This window comes from Danio rerio, chromosome 24 (assembly GCF_049306965.1).
Source record: "Danio rerio strain Tuebingen ecotype United States chromosome 24, GRCz12tu, whole genome shotgun sequence".
In the NCBI taxonomy this organism is placed as follows: domain Eukaryota; kingdom Metazoa; phylum Chordata; class Actinopteri; order Cypriniformes; family Danionidae; genus Danio; species Danio rerio.
In genome coordinates, this window is record NC_133199.1 from 33,607,588 (window position 1) to 33,625,710 (window position 18,123).

General features: G+C 39.0%; 1 protein-coding gene and 1 long non-coding RNA gene across 32 annotated transcripts in view; one reads left to right on the forward strand and one right to left on the reverse strand.

Annotated features, from left to right (window-relative positions):
• ntng1a (netrin g1a) overlaps nucleotides 1-18,123 on the forward strand; it is a 246,632-nt gene that overhangs the window by 137,145 nt on the left and 91,364 nt on the right. The window lies entirely within an intron of this gene.
• Nucleotides 525-11,265, reverse strand: LOC141380729 (uncharacterized). Its single transcript, XR_012399458.1, has 4 exons — nucleotides 6,427-11,265; nucleotides 4,894-5,355; nucleotides 2,849-4,753; nucleotides 525-2,096 (listed from the first exon to the last, which is right to left on the reverse strand). It is a non-coding gene; the product is annotated as an uncharacterized lncRNA (long non-coding RNA).

Consider the following 18,123-nt stretch of genomic DNA (forward strand, 5'->3'; position numbering starts at 1 on the left):
ATCACTTCCACCTGTGGCCTCGTGCTCTCATGAGTTATATCTAATGAAATGATTCAGATAGAAACCAAAGAAAAGACATTAGTTTTTCTCCCTCTCTCTTAAAGCAAGTGACATACTGAGAGAGCGAGAGAGAGAGAGAAATACAAGAAAGATCTTTTAGCAGAGGATAGGGAGTTTTTTTTTGTGCCGTTTCGCATCTAAAAATCACAAGCCCCCACGCAGAACTTCAGTCGGAGCTGTCAGCTGCATCGATCTCAAGGAGAAGATGTGTCAGACAGAGCCGAGAGAAGTGGCTGAGAGTCGGAGCTAAGGGGCCTGCTGGAGAAACAGATGGAATAGCAGAAAAGCAGATAGGAATAGTTTGACAATAAACATCAATAATGGAAAAAAAGTTTGACAATAATCATCAGAGGATGGAAAGAAGGGTTGAGACAAGGAGGAGGATATGGTGGAATGTTCAGTCTGTAGCAGAGATTTAAAACATGGAAATAAATAATTGAATAAATGTGGGATGGAAGTGCTTGCAGGGTTGTGCAGGTTCAGACAGTTTTATATTTTTATAGTCTGTTCACAGATAAAAAATAAATGCAGGCTTTTAGATTAGTCAGATTTAAAACAATACAATGTGGGATCTTGACTCTAAGAAAGATATTCATCTGAATGTGATTTTCTCTTAAAAAAACAGAAACATTCAGAAGCACTAAAACTTGTCAGTGTAATGTAGGGCTGCACAATTCTGGCTTTATTCAGAATCACGATTCATTTTTGCCTATAATTAAGATCATGACTTTCTTACGATTCTGTAGATGTAAAATAAAGGTTCATATACGCTATTATTGTTATTTCTCAAATATAAGGTAAAACAACAATAACTTGCCATGGTGGACTTGAACAGACTTTAAATATGTTCTGTTTGTTAATTTACTGTAAAGTGATGACATTACAATACAACCATTCATAATTCTAAAGTTGAATTATTGTGTTTGACACATATGCTGGCCATTTGTCATTGACAATTATACTTCTTGCGCGGCTCCCAAACAATCACCCTGTGCAACAAACTTAACGTTATTTACAACTTAATTACCTGTTATTCACAGCCTTTGCAGGTTCTGTTCAGTTGGGGTGCCGAAAACTCCCCATAAAATAACAGCAATTAAATTACAGAAATTTACCGTAAAATAACAGAAATTAAACTACAAAAATTTACCATAAAATAACAGACATTAAATTACAGAAACTTTCCATAAAAATAACAGAGATTAAATTACAGAAATTTACTGTAAAATAACGGCCATTAAATTACAGACATTTACCATAAAAATAACAAACATTCAATTACAGAAATTTAAGATAATAACAGGCGTTAAATTACAGAAATTTACCATAAAATAACGAACATTAAATTACAGAAATTTACTATGAAACAAGACATTAAATTACAGAAATTTACTCTAAAATAACAACATTAAATTACAAAACATTACAGTAAAATAAAAACATTAAATTACAGAAATTTACAGTAAAATAAAAACATTAAATTACAGAAATTTACCGTAAAATAACAAACATTTATTTACAGAAATTTACCGTAAAACAACAGTCACTAAATTACAGAAATTTATTGTAAAATAATGTCAATTAAATTACAGAAATTTCCTTAAATTTAAATATCTGGTAAATTTTTTTTTTACCTCTGTATTTTACGGTAAATTTCTTTAAATTGATGTCTGTTATTTTACTTCTTTCTGGCATCCCAACTGCCGAAAAAAACAAACAAACATAAAATAACAGATATTTTTGCAGTGTATATAAAACAATCTAGAGCGAAGCAGTGGTGCAGTAGGTAGTGCCGTTGCCTCACAGCAAGAAGGTCGCTGGTTGGAGCCTCCGCTGGGTCAGTTGGCGTTTCTGTGTGGAGTTTGCATGTTCTCCCTGCGTTTGCATCGGTTTCCTCCAGGTGCTCCGGTTTCCCATACAGTCCAAAGAAATGCGGTACAGGTGAATTGTGTTGGTTAAATTGTCCGTAGTGTATGTGTGTGAATGAGTGTGAATGGATGTTTCCCAGAGATGGGTTGCAGCTGGAAGGGTATCGGCTGCAAAAACATTTGTTGGATAAGTTGGTGGTTCATTCCACTGTGGTGAAAATGAATGAATAAATGAAGGAATAAATGAATAAATGTATATAATTGGCTGAATCGTAGAAAAGCTGAATTAAGATTGTGTCTAAGGTCGAATCAACATCATGATTGTCATGTATAATAGCTCTGCAACTAAAACTACTCAAATCAACTACGTTGAAGTGTTTGGATAAAAGCATAAAAAGGTAACATAATTTAATATGCTATTCTAAAATAAACAAGTTAGCTGGTTTAAAGTAATCTAATATAATAATTATATTTTTAAAAATCATTAGAAAATGTCTTTTTAGGACAAAGCTCTCTTACAAGAGGATGATTGTATTGGGGGTCTGTGGCATCTGAAAGATTGAAAATCCTGGCACTAGGTGACATTTTGAACTCTCTGTGCTTGATTCCACACACACACACACAATCTTGTGGACCCCCACGCTCAGCCCTGACAAGTGCAGAATGAGAATTTAAGCTTTTCATGCTATTTTCTGGGTTGTCTCATTAGATTAGTCTCAGGACTTAATTAGTCACTTTAAGAGAGCTTAATTCATCTTTTATTTCTGAGCAGTGGAGTTAATCAGCCAAGTTGGTCCTTTTAAAGTTTTTAATAGCTGCTTGTCAGGAAGCAAATGAGTCCGTCTGGACTGAAAGACATCCTGGCTTCATTACACATGGGAAAGCTGAAAAACAACTTGATGCTTAGAATGCATATTCACCTTTAAATGTTTCTTTCTTTTTTTCCACAATGCAACAAGACAGTGCTCTTGGTGTCTGTCTCCCTCACCTCGCCTTTCTCTTTCTGTAAACACAAAGGATGCTAGTGTGTGCTGTGTGCACACATGAATAAGTCTAGTAGAGTACAGAGGATTGTGCTCCGGTCCCAAGAGTCATCTGTCAATCATATTTCACACTCAGCACTGAAAAAGAGTAAAAGAATCCCCGGCGGATGGGCCAAAGAGGCTTCACTGATCTGCAAGGGGGTAGGAGCAGAATTTAAAGACCACTAAAGCAGTCTGCCACACACAGTCCCCCAGCACCCACCAAAATGAGCAAAATATTGCCAAAAAAGACACTTGTGATATCCAAGAAGGGAGAAGGCATCAAATAGGCACATTTGACAAAATGTTTTGTACACCTTTAGCAGTTAAACCCATTCTGTGTTTCCAAGTTTCCACATAAACACAGCCAACATTAATTAATGTAAGTCTCCTTCTCCACACAGCTTTTAATTAGGCATATGCAAACTATTTCAACTATATCATGAGCTGAATACCTTTTCAAGGGGTCTGATTTTTCAAAGGAAGTTTTCTTTTATTTTCTCTTTCAGAGTTGTTATGGACTTATTCCGAATTAAACCCTGAGGCAGCTATTTACAGAGATCCACCAATGACATGACTGAGAAAATGAATTTTAAAATGCTTAAAATGTTGTAGCTTGCAGGAACAATATGGGTCTATATGGCATATCAGATTTATGAATTATGGAAATATTATGAATTGTGGATCTCTATAACCAAGGCTTGTCTCCTTGCATCTCTTCACACTGCTATTATCATAATAACATTAGCCTTTCGGAGCAACTGCTAAATTGAACACCTTGCTAGGTGGAATGAGTTCTCTGTCCTGGGTGCGGTCAGGGCTCAGACACTTATTCATTCACTCGTTCAGCAATAGCAGTGAAGCAGACACGGGCAATATGTGTGTCTGACCGAAGGCTGTACACACAGAGGGGAAAGGACTGGAGAAAGAGGAAATATGATCTGTCAGTCAGTTCGAGACAAAGGTGGGATTATCATGTCTGAGACACCACGGATAACTGTAGCTTTCTGGAAGTTCTGCTGCCATAGTAACCTACACTATGGCCTCGGTCATGCACTTTGAATGATGCTTTGTTAACCAGCAGCATGCTCAGGATGTGTAGGATCCCAGTGTGTGGTTTCATGAGAGTGTGTAAATAATTCTAGCAGAAAAAAGAATTCGCTTCAATCGCTTAATCACTTGCTCAGTGTCTTTTGTTTAATTAAAGAGTGTTGTAGTGTAGCATTTATTCATATAAAGTTTATAATGTCATACTAATTGAAATTTCAGTCTGGCATCTTGTGGGAATTGTTTGAAACAATTCAAATCTGAGCTCATGAATTGCAAGCATCTAAGTTGTTCAGTTCTGAATTTCCACCAATTCAGAATTTTGTATCTAAAATACCTCTAAAACTGGGCAAGAGTTGTTTTTCATTGTTGCATGACCTTCAGACTCTGCCACAGACATCATTGATGATGAATGACTGGCTAATTGGTTGACAGATTGTTATGTAAATCAACCAGTAACAGTTATTCATGTTCAGTGCCATGTTTATGGGGGCATTAAAATGTAAAGTTGATGTGTGTAACATGTAAGTGAAGTGCTGTGCAGGTAAACCTCATGGTCTTTAGCCTCCTTGTTAGAGCAACTGACTCCCATGCAGACAGTCGCTGGTTGGATCCTAGCTTAGAGCGTGTTGGGTAGTGTAGGTCTGATGGGTTACATTGGTGCCATGACCCAGGGGGTGAGTGTAACAGATACAAGCTAGTGAAGTGACTGACATTAAAGGCCATAGTCTTTAGACTTCTTGTTAGAGCAACCAACTCCCATGCGGAGAGTCGCCGGTTCGATCCCAACTCGGAGCGTGTAGGGTAGGCTAGTACCAGCACTCCTCTGAACCCTAAAACGTGCTCTAATGACAGACACTAGAGGCCATGGTCTTTAGCCTTCTTGTTAGAGCAACCGAATCCCATGCGGAGAGTCGCCGGTTCGATACCAGCTCAGAGCAGGTTGGGTAGTGTAGGACCGGTGGGTTACATTGAAGTTGTGACCCGGATGGGAGTGAGGTTCAGGGGATGAATGTAATAGAGGCCAGCTAGTAAAGCGACAGACACTAGAGGCCATGGTCTTTTGCCTCTTTGTTAGAACAACTGACTTCCATGCGGAGAGTCGCCGGTTCGATTCCAGCTCAGAGTGTGTTGGGTGGTGTAGAACCGGCAGGGGTTATATTGGTGCTGTGACCCAGATGTGAGGTTTCATCGGTGCCATAACCCAGAACTGAGGCCAGCTAGTGAAGCAACAGACACTAGAGGCCATGGTCTTGAGCCTCCTTGTTAGAGCAACCGACTCCCATGTGAAGAGTCGCCGGTTTGATCCCAGCTTAGAGCGTGTTGGGTAGTGTAGAACCAGTGGGTTAAATTGGTGCCTAGGGTTGTAACAATATACCGGTATGACGGTTTACCACGATTTGAACGTGCACGATTATCATACCATGAACAATTGCATATCAACGGTTTTAACCCTTAAAGACCGAGACAGCCGCCCGCGGCTAAAAATAAGTATTGCTCTTAAATGTTTAATAACCTTTGATCCGCTGATCCGATTCATACAATTCAAAGATTGGCATAAAGAAGAGAATCTCAGCTTTCCAGTGCTGTATCACATAACATTCGCGGCTCCTGAGGCTCCGGAATCAGTGCGGTTACGTCATCAACATTTGACAACGCTGATTTGACAAAGAAACGCTCGTCACTGTGTCTCCGGACAAATCAGACATGATACATTGATGCATTGTCCCTCCTTCATGCCCAGATTGGTTCAAACTCGCTATATCACAACCAATAAGTATAGGTTTCGCTTTTGTTTGTGGACCAAGCTTTTTGAACAACACAGAATGAGAGATAGGCATACATTTATGCGCGGCTAAATAAAACGCAAAAAAAAAAAGTTTTGCATGAAATAATTCTCATACTAAGTACTTTTGCATGCACAGCAGCACAGAAACATGACAAAACAGTGACACAGCAAAGACGAACTGCTGCTCTTGCTGTTTTCAAAAGACGCAAATGAAGATGCAGCTGTTTGTCTGCATTGCAGACAACCATATCCAAATCCATATCGATAGACAACCATATCCATGCTGGCACATAAAACCTAAGGATGTTCCATATTGAATCTAGTTTCGTTATGTAACTATTTATAGTATAGTAAATATTTATATCTATTTTTTACTGAGGATTTGCACCATGTTTATTTGGACTTTATTTGGACTTTGACACATTATTTATTATTTTCTTATTTTTATTTGTTCATTGTAAGTAGTGTTGTTTATAGTAACTAAAAATATATTATTTGGAAAAAGTCAAATTTGCTTCACTGTTCTATTATTTTGTAACATTTGTAACATACCGTATACCGCGAAACCGTCAAACCGTGGTATTGTTTTAGACGATTATCATACCGTGAAAAATTCATACCGTTACAACCCTATTGGTGCCATGACCCAGATGGGAGTTAGGTTTAGAGGGGTGAGGGTAACAGACCTACTAGTGAATTGATAAACACTAGAGGCCATGGTTTTTGACTTCTTTTTGGAGCAACTAACACCCATGCAGTGAGTCGCAAGTTCGATTCCAGCTCAGAGTGTGTTGGGTGGTGTAGAACCAACAGGGGTTACATTGGTGCTGTGACCCAGATGTGAGGTTAAATTGGTGCTGAAACTGGACAAACTTGGGGGGCCTGTGTCCTAAAAGTTTGAAAACCCCTGGTCTAAGCTGTGAACATTTGAAAATCTGGTGTTTAGTTTCCTCCCACCATCAAGAGGCACGTAACATAAGTGAATTGACTAAATCAAAATTTCTATATCTTTGTCATACTTGTAAATGTACTGGAGGCCAGATAGTAGGAGCTTTGTGAGTAAATCTTGTCCTTTTGGTGCCGTGACCTGGATGGTAGTTTACTTTAGGAGTATGAGTGCAATGAAGGCCACTAGCAGTGTCTATGGTGTTTAGTGTCCTTGATCAATTCCAGCCTTTAGTGCGGTGACTAGAACCAGAAAAAGTTACATAAACACACCTGCATTCATGGCATCACTGTGACTTTGTTTTCAGGTAAGCCGTTAATAAACATGACCCACATGGCTCTTGGAAATCCCATAGATTTCTACCAATAAGATGAAGGAGCTCCCAAAGTGTTTCCCATTTTGTGTTGCTTATGCATCAGCCATTCAGCCAACTGTCCGTGGGTGTGATGTCTGAGGCTGAGACTGTTTAAATAACCTCTCTTATAATTGGCCAAATGCTTTGAATTTGGACGAGTAACACTTTCTTTATTTTTAGAATTCGCTGTCAGCTCCAGTGAATTTGGCACTGCACCATCCTTCAACAACAGCCTCCTTGCAAAGCCCGCATTGTGAAAGCTTTTCAAAACAATCCATGCTGAAATGTGCCGTACAAACTGTTAAGGTCAAAGCGAAGTTATCAGGGACGCTGGTCAAAAATAAACTTGGGAGAATATGCAGAGCAGCATACGCTTTACAAAGCTAGAAATAGCAAGCCGCTTGTCAAATGTCCCCCACAACTAGCTGTTAATTTGAAAAGTAGCTCTCTCAGGTGTACGGAGATGCTAATACTTTCTACTTTATCCTCATTACCTCAACATGACTAAGGATACTATAATATACAGCTAGTGTGAAAAAAGTAGAAACGATTGGAAATTCAGCTGTCTGCAAAAGGCATTTTTTTATTTATCTTGTAAAAAGCTGATTACATATCTTTAAAATAAAAATGCTGTCATTACGTGTATTTATAAACTTTGAGAGGATCCCGTGCTTATGATTGACCACAGCTTGTCTTGCATTTACTAACACATGAGTCACCAGTCAGACCATTCTTAAATCTCTCTAAATAACCAAAGTTTCATACCTCATTTATCTGCCTTGAAGAATCCCCCCTTCCACACCTACTCCTCCCCCTTTTCCTATATAGGGCAACATAGCAGCCCAGGACTGTTGCCTCAGCAAGAATGTCACTGGTTCAGATCCTTACCAAGCCAGTCAACATTTCTGTGTGACGTTTGCATGTTCTCCTCATGCTTGCGTGTGTTTTCCCCGGTTTCCCTAGTTTCCTCCCACCATCCAGAGACATGTGACATAAGTGAATTGACTAAATCAAAATTGGCACCACAGACGAGCTCTTAAGGCTGATTTATACTTCTGCATAAAGCACACACAGCCTTTGTGTGGTCACATACCCCTCGCCTTGGCCACACTCCCGGCTTGGTAGCGCCAACAAGTGTGGGCGGGGGTGAGAGCCGCACAAACCTGTTGGAGCAAGAGTTTACAAGTGTCGAGTCTCATAAAGGAGCACCAGATGGAAACTTTTATTTTGTGCTTACCTTATGATTAAGGTTGTTGCACGTCAGCCAGTTCTCGCCTCAGAATGAGTGAGTTTGAGCTAGTTGTACATTTAAGGTAGCGTTTAGAAAAAAGACAAAATACCAGCAAAGAACATGACACAAATGATATAGAGAATATAGCCTACTGCCAGCTAGCGTTTCGAAAGTGTGTAAATGCACAGCAATGTGCAAGGCATGCGCCATGGGTCACGGCAGTTGCTCGAAGCAAAAGTATAAACCAACCTTTAGCCAGTAGCCATTTAGCCATATCTCTCCATAGCAATCCAAGTGGTGCTCACTGCAGAGCACTTGGGCAGAGCTGAGCTCCAGCAAGGGGCAGCTTGGGCTCCAGCTCCTCCTTCCTTGCACTTCTTCTACAAGTGATGTCACTGGGGGTTGGGGTTAGGAATGGGGTGGGTGTACGCATTAAAACAGCTTATAGGAGGAGGATTTGGAGCTCTAGCTCCCCCTCGCTGGAGCTCAAGTGTCTCTGCAGCGATCAGTGTCTCTAGCAATCCCTAATGTGTCTTTAGCCATAAACAGCTGGGGAATTCTTGTGATCTACCTGAGCTCAAACTCCCTTCTCGCCCTGCAAACGGGAGGAAGCCCCAGGCTCGAGGATCTTGTGAGCTCAGGGCTCTCTCCCGAGACAGCATGCCAAACATGCTTTATGATCAATCATCAGCTAAGTGTGAACTCTTGAAATAACTAAAACGTTGCCATGTTTTCAGATGTTCATTTTAATTTTGACTTATTTGACTGCTTTGACTTCATTGATTTATCATGAAGAGAATCTAGAAAAAAAATCGTATTTAAAGTGGTCCCTTATTTTTCCAACAGCTCTATATTTCAATAGAACGTGTATGCTTGGTATGCCCGACTTTTGTTTAAACTTGAGTATTTTTCAATTTACATGTAATAGCAATGTGTGTGTGTTGAATCCGTGTTCTGTGGTAGTATTGTGCTGATTATTTCTGGCAGATGAAAGGAAAGAATATCTGAGCGAGGCAGGTCATCAGACAACTTTGTGTGGTATTTTTGATCTTCTGTGATAGTCTAATGAGATCAGCTTCGGATGCTTCCCTGCATGTAATGGCTGCTTCTTTTTTACCACGAAAAGAAATGGACGCTCTTTATGTCATCGAAAGAGGAAATAATCACTTCCACTTGGAGTTTCCTGTATTTCTACTCAGGAAAATATAGAGATGGAGTGTCGAACTTCATTCTGACTTTATTCATAATCTCACTTTCAAGCGATCAAAGGGAGGCTTGAACCTCTGGCCCTGATAAAGCTGACCTAGCACAACAAACAGAAACAACTGAAGACCAGAGACAGTTCTGCTGTCACAACACATCAGCTTAAGATCTGACATGCAATCACTCGAAATGCTAAATGGCAGCAGAAAGCCATCAATAATTACAGCAGTGGTGAGCTTTTGATGAGCAAATGATATTTCACCTTGGTGCTTCATATGCTTTACTAAGTCCATTTATTTAAAGATACAGGCAGCCGTTCACTTTTCATCCCTCAAGGAATCACCTTGACAAATTGAAAGTCAGTAAGTGTGATCTGCATCTGTGAATACAGCTTCTTAAGTGTCGTCTTTGACTTGTGTTTTTCCCTTTCACCGTGTGTCCATAGGGAAGTCACACATAAGCCATCAAAAAAATGATATATTGTGGCTTTTTCATAATACACAGAGGGACAGTCTGCAACAGATTGTGTTAAGCCTCATAAACCCCCTGTCACCTGCACGATGCTTACATGCTATCGTTCCATCTATTGTTCTGTCATTCTATGCATCTGTCATTCTCGTTGATTTTATAGCCACTTTCCATCATCCATCCTTCATTCTGTTTATGTTTTGGTTTATTTATTGCTCTGTCCATCCATCCATACATCCCTCCATTCATTCATCTTTTTTATCATTGCGTCATTCAGTCCATCCAATGATCTTAAGCTGTCACTTTGCCTCAGTCTATTGATTCTTTCTTCCATTTTCATCATTGTATCAAAGCCAAAATTAATTATTTATGTACTGAACTATTATTATACATATAACGCATGATTATAGATAAGCTATACAAAAACAAACTTTCCTAAAAAAGGATCTGTGTGATAAGCAGTTAATGCTAGTTACTGAAAAATAGTAACTAGTTACAGTTACTTGTTACTTCGTTCAAAAAGTAACTCAACTACTTTATTGATTACTTACACCAAAAAGTAATGCGTTACTGACAAAAGTAATTTAGAGTTACTTTTCCAAAGTACATTTTTAATGCTTCCATTAATGCCCTTACAATGTCACTTTAGTGCTGCATGGAGAATACCAACATAGGCTCATTCTGAAAACGTAGCCCTATATACATTCTGGAGATTGCGAATTATGTATCCGAAAGTACGTATAGCTGCATTTCATCTTTTAAATGAACAATACGGGGTGGTATGGTGTAAATAACCGGGTGAGACTGTGGTAAAACGTGGTAAAAATCAGACGAGGGCTTTTCTTTTTCTGAATTGCTTTTTAAATTTGTCGGTTGGGTTCAGGGAAGTGGTTGGGTGGGTCAAATTGTGCTTTTTAAAATACTATTGGTTGGGTTTAGGAAATGAGGAGGGTGAGTAAGTCTATTGGTCAGTCAGTCATTCAGTCAGTCAAACAGTCAGTCGACAGCGACCTCTGGTGGATCTACCACAGGCATGAATGGCACTCGCGAGATTCTCTCGTGGATTTGAGTAAACAAAAACTGCTAAAAAACATAGCTTCTGGAACATATTTGACAGTCTTCAGAAATGTATATAGAGGTATGGTTTTAGAATGAGCCTGGGTTGGCCCAAATGCACTGTTGATCAGATTCACAGTTTTAATTAATTTGCATTCAAACAACTAAAACACAAGACAGACTTAAATAAAAAGTAATTTTTAAGTCAGACCAGCCGCACAAAAAAAAAAAAGATATATATATATATATATATATATATATATATATATATATATATATATATATATATATATATATATATATATATATATAACAAAAGGTTATAAACTAGCTGAATAATATATTCAAAAACAAAAAAGTAAAACTAGTTACTCCAGCATCATAAAAGTTTGTATTAACCCTTAAACGTTCTTTCACAGCTTGAGTATGAAAGAGCGACAATATACAACAAACACAAAACCTTTTTGAAATAAATAAATGAAAATATGAATTATCATTCAGAATAGATTTGGTGAACCTCAGCACTAAAAAAACTGCTACTATAAACAACCATAAATAAACAAAACAAAAACATAACAGCTGTGCAAAAATGAAATCTATGAGCGACTTTCAAACCAACCACAAATTAAATGTGGTACGTCAACAACTTATGGAAAGTAAGCTGTGTATATTCAAAGTCCAAAACTGTTGTATACAGCTATAAAAATGTGTTAAACAGTAAAACAAAGTAATCACAGCATTTCTTTGAGCAATTTAACACTATACATTTTAAATAACGTGTTCGGAAATATAACAGAAATGTTACTGTGTCTACTAATCAGTTTTGTTATACAGAACATAACTAATGTGTGCTCATAGTTGTATAATACATAGTTGTATTAGTAATAGTAATTAATAATAGTAACATTAATAGTCTCTCGGTCTCTCTCGCGCACACACTCGGTCTACCTTACATGCATTTGGGCTCTCTCAAGCGCTCACACGGCCTACCTCACATGCATTCGGTCTCTCAAGCACACAAACTTCACTTCTTTTGTGCACACCCAGTCTCTCTGCTTCTCTGCTTTTACTTTACTTTTGTCTAGTCTTGCACCTTGTATAAGACATCCACCTATCCCAAAATGCATTGCTGCTGTAAAAAGACAGATATAAGCTAGACTGCAGCAAAAATCAATTAATTTACCAAGTAACGGACAAACGCATCATATTGTAACAGCAACGGAGTTAATATATTTAAAAAGTAATGCGTTACAGTACTAGTTGCTGTCAAAAGTAATGCCGTTAGAGTAACGCATTACCATTAACGAGTTATTGACCAACACTGGTGGTAAGTATGAGTAGTACGAATAGTGATGCACGAAAAACTGTTTTGATTTAATCGGCTCACCTTATTTACTTTAATTAGAAGGATTACTATTACTAACACTGCCAAGAACAGGTCTGTTTTAAATGCTGATGCATGTGAATATTTTTTCTGTATTATATTCAGGCGATGTGTTTGTGTGTCAATGCATCTGGCAGGTGGGGATTGAACCGGCTTCGCTTTTTTCTGCTATCTCGTCCCGCTGACCTCTAGTTCGAAATGCGAATGTAATTCTTGGTGGGATTTATCCCGAGGTCTATTACACACAGTAATCTGTGTTTCCTGTATTCAAGCAGCGTGGCGGTGAAGCCCAAGTGCGTTTGTGGCCATTCTGCAGGACGAGCTCAAAGGTGCTTGCAAGAGCAGAGAGGCAGATTGAAAAGGAGTCGGAGCTTCAATCAAACCGAGGGCCTTGGAGAAATCTATCCCTCCACCAAGGTCTCATTTATGCACAAGTGATGGATTTAACCGCAGTCTGTGGAGAGAGAGAGAGAGAGGGAGAAAGAGAGAGAGAGAGAGGGAAATTACATGGCCAGACCCTCATGTTTATTTGTAACACCTGCAAGCCGTGCTGCTAAAATTAAATTTGTTCCTTTGTAATTTAGTGGCTAATGTCATGTCATATGAACATGTTTGATTTAAATCATTTCACGTTAGCACCACGAAAAGAGATATGCAAATAGCCTGACCCAAGCCTGTCGTACGGTCTGGCAAAACGGCCTCTGACAGATTAGACATTAACATTTGAAACGATCGAGGAGAAATCGCTCTTCACACTGTTCTCTTTTAGCTGAGACAATTACACAGTAGATTTCACAATGTGAGCACTGATCTCAGTGTGGCCGCTGCATAGTAATTTCATTTCCAATGAAACGATATTGATCTATTTGTCATTTCTGAAGAGCTCAAAACAGCCACAATCAAATACGTGAAAGGCATGGCAAGCAGCTGAGGGAATAGATAATGCGCTTGTTGAGTTGTGATGCATATAAGTGAGATCTATGTACATTTGCACATTTGTGCTTGTTAAAGTAGCATGCAGTGGGAAAAGACAGAGAAATAGAGACAGAGAGAGCAATCTTTGATCTGGGTTTCGTGTCCCAAACATCTGTCACACAAAAGGATTTGTTTGATTGGTTGATCCCATATATCTCTGTCTGCTGTCAGCCACACTAAATTTATACTCTGTCACATTAGTGATCTGGTAATCTGAAGCCTTGCCTGCCAGTGGGGCAGTCGTATCTCATTCGCTTCTGCTCTCAACCAGAAATTCCCACCTGAATAATAATTCTTTTCTGCTGGCTTGCTCAGGATTGGTCCTGAGCTATTTCTTTTGTTAGTCTTGATAATTTTGAGATTTTTTCACATGACTAATAACAGGGCTTTGTGCACCACTTAAGTGCCTCCACATAAAAAGTACTGCTGATAGCATCTCAGAAGGAGGTTTTATGATGTTTCTGGATAACAAGGGACCGGTAATAAACTAAAGTGGTTGTTTTGCTTTCTATCTCAAAGTGCTAACTAATTTTCGATAATTAAATCCCAAATATTGTGCAAATTTCAGAATCAAAGAATTGCTTCCCATTTAAACAACGAAACGGAATTTAAAATGAAATGGTACTGCAACAGCATTCTTTCATCTTAGTGCCTTATCCAGCACGTTTTTTATGCAGCGGATGCCCTTCCAGCTGCAACCCATCTCTGGGAAACATCCAGACACACTCAATCTCACTCTTACACTACAGACAATTTAGCCTACACAATTCACCTGTACCACTTGTCTTTGGTCTGTGGGGGAAACCGGAGCACCCCGAGGAAACCCATGCAAATGCAGAGAGAACATGCAATCTCCACACAGAAACGCCAACTGACCCAGCCGAAATTTGAACCAGCGACCTTCTTGCTGTAAGGTGACAGCACTACCTACTGCGACGCTGCGTCGCCAACTGCAACAACATATTTACCACAAATTTGTATTCAAAGGATGCATAGATATATACACAAGATATCGCATACAGACCCTGAGCATGCGTCAATACCGCCGCCATATTTGTACAGGGCTCCCAGGACTAAAGTCATTCAACCACACTTAGTCAAGACCAAAGCTAATCTGAAGATGCTGGACTTCTGCAATTTGTACGGGTGTAGTAATGAGCAAACAAAGAAAACAAAGCATAAAGGCAGAACATTTCATAGGTAAGATTTCGTTTTTTGACGTTTTTGCATGTTATGAACTTTTGTGCTCAACAAGTAACGTTATTAATAATAATACAGTCACTTACTGCCCTGACCATAAGGCAAAGTAGCACCAACTCGCAATAAATTTTAGGCCTATGCTATTTTTGTTGAATAAAATCAGCAAACAATGTAAATGAAATACAGTATGACAACTAGAAGCTGCGGTGCCAGACACCTGTATTATTGTCGGCTAAGTGAACAAACGTTAGTTTTCTAAGTAACATAAAAGGGTGCCTGATAACATAATAGTGCCTATGCCTCAATGTGCATACCACCCTAAATTATTGAATATTACAAATGTTGTATACCATTTAGTTTAGAAAGGTTGATATGCACATTGAGACGCAGGGATAACAATGCTTTACACGAGTCGTTCATAAAAGATTCATTTACAAATTAATCAATCCCTTCGTTAGTATTAGAAGTGAAAGGGGTAGAGGGGGTGTGTTTCAGGACACAGATTAGATCAAATTTAACAGGGAGGATGGATAATACATTTCCATCCACACAAACACAAGCTCTTTGTCAGCAATGCCCATGCACCACTTTTCCATCGATGTAAAAAAGTGATTATAGTTTTCATAATTTAAAATAATATTTGCTTACTGACCACCGGGAAAACTCATGAGACTCATAGATATATGTATATATATCTATGGCCAGTCCTCCATGGCACCTTGGTCCCACATTAATTTCAAAGGAGCTCTACCCTGTACTAAAATGGTGGCTCTATTAACACATTCCATTCCACACAACAGTGTAGGCGACATCTAATGTAAATATCTATGCAAAGGATGTAAGGTAAATTTACTTGGATTTTGGAATTCTGTATTATAACATGTTTATTTACCCTGGTCCATATGTAAAGTACTGTATGTGTCTTAGAGCCGCACAATTAATCGTAAAAAGATTGCGATCTCGATTCGACCCCCTAGACCAGGGGTCACCTATCTCGGTCCTGGAGGGCCGGTGTCCCTGCAGGATTTAGCTCCAACTTGCTTCAACACACCTGCCTGGGTGTTTTAAGTATACCAATTAAGACCTTGATTAGCTTGTTCAGGTGTGTTTGATTAGGGTTGGAGCTAAAATTTCCAGGACACCAGCCCTCCAGGAACAAGTTTGGTGACGACTGCCCTAGACAATCTTAATCCAGCATTTCTACAATTATTTCAGTCATATTTTCAAGTTCAGGAGAGAAGCAATGGTGGCTGCACAAGTCTTTACCAAGTGTGCCGCAAGCCTGCGTTTGAGTGAAGGTTTCGGCCGTTAGATCGCCCCCTGGGGGCTGGCTGCAGTACAAGTCATAAAGCCCGCCTCCTCCGTGTTAATGAAGGAGACTTGAGCCCAAATAAAAAAAATTATTACACTTGCAATAAAATGTCCCGAAAGATGGTTCTGGTGGATTAAGGCACTGGTTATTGTGCTGAAATAGGTGCAGATCCTCCTTTTTGTAAACAGTTTGTTTTTAGCAGTAATTTAATGCTGGGCGTGTCATCGTGATTAACAGCAGTGATTGACAGTTTCTCAAAGCAGCGCGTCTGAGCTTCGGTAGAAGACTGAAGTGTTATTATTCGATTTCTGTGATATTTTACTATGACAAAATGAGTTCAGCAGTAAACTACAGTTTCTGACATACATGATCTGGTGGAACACTGTTTATTCGCTAAGGTCAGAGCTTTTTTCGGGCTTTATTAGTTTGCTAATAAACGCCTAGCCACCCAGATAGCAAAATACACTGGGGCCAGTTCTTGCCTGCCGGAGACTTACCCCTCAGACTGACTACCTCTGCTGGACCTACTCCGGATGCCTGGACTCACTGCCCGATTCCAGCCTGAGTCTATTGAGCCAGATGCGGCGGCCGAGCGAGCAGGCGCTGCCGCATGCGAGCCGGAATCAGCCCGCGACGCCGCGACTAGGTTATGCGCTGATGCCTGGAGCTGGCGCGATTGAATCTTCATTATATAAAACCCTCACATTTGTTAACGTTATTACACCCATTTTTGTTGATATAACAACAAACGCATGCTACTATGTGAACGCAAAGTGTATCACTGAGTTTAACCTTTGAATAAAGATGCAAACAGCATAGCAATTATTTAAATAAAGGACAAAATAAATAACAATAAACCTGTATCGATTGCACAAGTATTAAATAATAATAATAATAATAAATACGAAAATGACAATAAAACTGCACAATAAAATAAACCCATTTAAGTACGGGGTATACAGGAGATCGTTAGCAGTAATTCTCTTTGTGTTTAAATAATAATCTCCACGTTGACCTCCTGTAAGGTTATTTGAACTTGCTTTATAGGATGTCTCTGCATTGTAAGTTTTGGCATGTTATTAAGTGATCTACTGAATTTGCTGTTATAAATCATTATAAGGTTCTTGAAATCGAATCTTATATAACCTAATAGAGCTGTAAATGTTAGATATTATTTATTTACATCATTTACTGTTGGCGTTTTATTTGAACACTCCAGCTAACATTAAAAAGAATGTAAATTCCTCGTTGCCAGATATAATGAAGGCATCGAATAAACCAAATGAAAACGGAGGCAAAAAATTAAATAAATAAACAATTCAAGCGAAAATGAATAAACAATATACTAGTGATGTTACAGCAGATAGACGTTGTATTAATAGTGCAAAGTTTTTTTGCACAAATTGACAAATTGCAGGGTTGGGATGTGTAAATATCCTGTTGATATTTAGTAATCTTGCTGTATTTATCTTCTAAACGCACGATTGTTCCCGCATGGTAAATCGTTATGGTGTGTAGGCTATATTCTGGGTTCTGTTGATGGCTAATTAAAAATAAAAACCATTCTAAAAATGTACGTGTTGTTTATATGTTATTGTTCATATTTTACAAGTGTTATTTCTACCCCTATGAAGATAACAAATACCAACAACAAATATAACAATAAGAGAATATATTATTTGTGCTCATATTCAGGCTAGAGTGTATAAAAGATCGTTTATTTCTGCAGTCCACCATGTATTGCTTTTATTAAAGTTTAACAGCTTACATCACACCGTTTTTAAACCATATATTATTGTGTTTTTTTAATGTAAGTGCTTCTATTTACATCAGTGAGCGTTTGTTATAGTGCAGACACCGGCAGTCGAGTGAGAAGTTCGGGGGGCGTGGTTGATTTTACATAAAGCGTTTGGTTGGAAGCTCGACTCCGCTCATTATCGCGGCTCCTCCTCTGGCTCCATCAGACAGTCCTTCTGCGCATGTCTGGCTCCAATTTCAGCAGTCTTTTGCGACAGTTTGTGCCCGTCAAGCAGGCGTTTTGCCCTCAAGGCGTTCAATGGCAAAAGGGGCTGTCGCGTCGTCCATATTTTTTACAGTCATTGGTCTTTACATTGTTTTACATACGGTGTTGTCAAATGGTGTTGAAAGAGTCACATGCTGTATTTATAAGATATAATTCACCTCACCTGTCATTTATATCTTCATGT